At 34.1% G+C, this 3991-nt stretch overlaps 1 protein-coding gene across 2 annotated transcripts in view; it reads left to right on the forward strand.

Annotated features, from left to right (window-relative positions):
• Positions 1–2360, forward strand: part of cables2b (Cdk5 and Abl enzyme substrate 2b) — a 52215-nt gene extending 49855 nt beyond the window's left edge. For both annotated transcript variants that reach the window (XM_001920838.8, XM_073939837.1), the window contains one exon: positions 1–2360. This exon is cut by the window's left edge and continues 819 nt beyond it. The gene's annotated coding sequence lies outside the window, so the exon portion shown is untranslated.
• Positions 2361–3991: the final 1631 nt, after the last annotated feature.

The following is a 3991-nucleotide window of genomic DNA, read 5'->3' on the forward strand; positions in this document are numbered from 1 at the left end:
GCTGTTGTGCTTAATCTTTTATTTATATAGGATTTTTAAAAACCCTCTTTTTTAAGTTTCACAGAACAGATAAGAACATTTTCATTTTTAGGTGAATTATTATTTTAATTATTATAGATACATGTTATTATTCAGGTGTTTTTTTATTATTATTATTAGTTGTAGTTTTGTCCCACAAAAATGCATTACATTTGATCAAAAGTGACAGTGAAGGCATTCATGATGTCTTAAATAAACTAATAAATAAATGCTACTGTGACAAGACTTTTTGAGAGCTCTATTTTCACAATCTAGGCGCAAAGTCTAGCATTAAGGCATTAATAAAGCATTATGGGCATGTCCGAATCCACTTTTGCTATTTTAAGGATGGAAAAATCCGCTCCGCCTTCTGCACATGATCTAACAGTGTTGGGCTTATTCTCTTAATGAATTATGGGTGTGTTTTGAGCATAAGGTGCATTAAACCAATCAGATCCAACCTCCATTTGGCCTCTTTACTTTCTCTTTACTTGTTTTCTTTACTTTACTCCTTTACTTTCGTGGATAAGGAAACAGTGTTGTACGCACTCCACTGAAGACATTCATTAGCCTACATATTTAATTTTGTTTGTTAAGCACAAATTATTGAATATAAAATGAATTACATTTATTTCAAAACTATTTCTAAATTCATTTCTGATTTCCAGTAAATTAATAAATGAACAATAATAAAGTGTGGTCAAACAACTGAGTTATATTCAAACACATGTCCTGTTCTTATGCCCCATATGGTCCAAAACCTGACAGGTGGGCAAATCTAAACTTGTTTTTGTTAAAACAAACTTAAATATGCATATATTAAAAATACTACTAATAAAAGCATTATACAAAAGCAAACTGTCATGAATAAACTGAAAAAAGCCCTCCAAGATGAAGAAGTCATCGAGCGTTTAAACACATAAGCGCATAACTGACGCGCTCTGCGTTCGACTTTAGACCTGCTTTCAGTTGGTCAACAGTGTGGTCTATTTCTGTTCCTCAAAATAGCAACATGCCAACAATGGTCCGTAACACACCTCCTTTCTAGACCGGCAGACCCATGAGTCCACAAAGTGGCACAAATGGATTTTCTATTTAAACAACGTAGCATAAAACATGAAAATGTGCGCTGGTCTTAAAATAGCAACAAATCGCACGAAACACTTCTTGCACCTTATTGCACCGGGTGTATGATAGGCCCCTCTATCTTTCAAAAGATATTAAATCAAATCACTTGTTATTTGCATTTTTATTCATCCAAAAATTAATAAAATTTTTATTTTGTTCCCACAAGAAATATTAAGCTTTACAACTGTTGTCAACATTCAAAGTAATTGTAAATTTTTAAGCAGCAAATCTTAATATTAGACTGATTTCTGAAAGATAATGTTACATTTAAGACTAAAGTTATGATGCTGAATAATTGGTTGTATTTCAATGGAAACATTTTACAACATTTGCTGTAATTTTGATCAAATAAGTGCATCATTAGTGAACAAATATCTTTATAATCTACTGTTTATTCATTAACTACCATGAAAAATACTGTGTCTAGTCTGAGATTTTCCTTGACAAGTTGTAACATATACATGTTGCGTACTGTATTATAAGATTTCTCAGAAACAAGAAATTTGTAAATGTTATTTGTTGAAATGTCAGTCAAAACTTGAAAAAGTTGTTTTCTTTTCTTCCAGCACCAATGATCTATGCAATTTTGTTTTCCATTAACTCACAAAGCATCCAGTTCTCAGTGTATACCCCCATTTGATTGCAGACTTGCTTTGTTAATACTGTTGTGTGTAACTGTGTGTGAAACTCTTATACAGGTCTGTAGCAGGGGTGGTTCGGGTGGTTCGAAAGACCCACCTTTCACTGATAAAGGTCCAGAATTTGTTCCATACATATGCCCATTTTGCCATACTAAATTAAAAAATAATAATAATAATAATAATTACTTGTGAAAATAACTCATCGAAGAAGGCCTTAAGATCAAGTGGAATCATGTGTTGTCTGTTGCTTCGGTGTGACTTCCCAAATACTGAATGAGGATAGGTGAATGTTCTGGCCAGTTTGTTATTTGCCCAATAAATGACATCAGACTAGTTTTTAAGTTAAAACTTCAACAGATTCCTATTTTTTTAATGATATATGATGTAATAACTTTTAAAAAAATGAGTTGTTTTCATGTTTCTTTAAATCTTGTGATGTGTGGTTGACCATGTGACAAGCTAATCCTGCAAAAATGTGCTCAAAATGTCAGCATTTATACCTCATAATTAAATAGAAAATGAGGCGTATAACAGCAAAAATGTCCACTTTTAAAAAAAAAAAAAAAAAAACAACCACCCCTTTCACCAGGCTGGCTACAGGCCTGTAATATTATATTTAGTTAACAGAGTTGTTAACTTCCAGAATGAACTGTCACCATTTATCCTCCACTTGTTCCAAACCTGTATGAGTTTCTTTCTTCAAATGTCTGAAGAGCTGATGGTCGCCTTTGACTGAAAAAATACTATGGAAGTCAATGGTGACAGTTCATTCTGGAAGTGACCCACTCATTGGTGTGTTGGTAATGTTGTCCACCAATGTCAATAGTATATTTTTATGACTGCATTCTTGAATTAAGGCATTATTTTCCAATAATATATTGCGAATATGTCAGAATTTGTGGTGAGACGTTTGCACTTTGAAGCAGTACATATGATATGGCCGCCATCTAGAGGACGCCATTTGCAATCACATGTTAACAGGAACGTGGTTAGAAAGTGGATTTTTGCTGTAACAAGCGTCCAAATCAGGAGACATTCCTAAACGCACCTTAATGTTTGTGTGTGTGTGCTTTCCTGTGATCTGGAGCTTGAGAATGAATATGACAGGTCGCCTGGTCCTAATGGATATAAGAAATCACTTTTACAAACGCCCAAACAAAGTGCCTAGAAATATTTGTAGCCTAATTAATATTTTGGAAAAGAAAATTCAAGAACTTGAAATAAAAGAAAACCAGTTATGCTTCATGTTATTTACTTTATTATTAACACTGTGGTTTTTTAAAACTGTGATGCCATCAAAAGGCAAAGCACAGTAACACCATTCACTGATTATTTTTAACCCTTTGTCAGGCAAAGAACCATACCGTATGGTCACTCATTGATTACTATATACAATCATAATGACTCTCTGTGCCATTAAAAATGGAACTTCTTGTAAAGACTAGGGGTTTAGGTAGCCCCGGTGTCCTGGCCAAATTCCCTCCATTGACCCTTACCCATCATGACCTCCAAATCATCCCCATCTACCGAATTGGCTGTATCACTGTCTCTTCACTCCATCTATAAGTGGTGTGTGGTGAGCGCCACAGTCCAGTGGCTGTCGTGGCATCATCCAAGAGGATGCTGCACACTGGTGGTGGTGTGGAGAGACCTCATATCCTGATTGCAAAGCGCTTTGGGTGTAGGGCCTTACACAATTAATGCGCTATATAAATACACACATTACATTACTACATATTTAGTTTTAAGTTTAAGTCAAAACATTCAGAGGTCTTCTAATAAGGAGTATCACTCCAGGTTTTTTAATGAGTATTTCAATGAGTGTCCTAAGTGTTAGATTGATTTTTAACACTCAATTTAATTCAAACTTAGCTAACTGAGCCAGATCCATATCTGTCACTGGGCAGAGAGCTGATTTTTACTCATAACTCAGTTTTAATAAAATATTACAGTTTTCAAATTGCATTTTTCATATAATCCACTCATAGTGATAATAATATTTCATCTTAGGAAATGTTTGCAACAGACTGGTTTAATATAAAGTGTTTTAGGGGCCTAAAAAATTATGACTTTTGTGTGGGAAAAACCTTCAAATCATTATTGTCTTCATGTATGTGACTTAAATGTAAATGTGTGAAAATGGTGACGTCCTGCATATATGTATTATGTGTTTAGTCAATAGACGTGCAGGTATTTGACAACCA

Source organism: Danio rerio, chromosome 23, assembly GCF_049306965.1.
Source record: "Danio rerio strain Tuebingen ecotype United States chromosome 23, GRCz12tu, whole genome shotgun sequence".
Classification (NCBI taxonomy): Eukaryota; Metazoa; Chordata; class Actinopteri; order Cypriniformes; family Danionidae; genus Danio; species Danio rerio.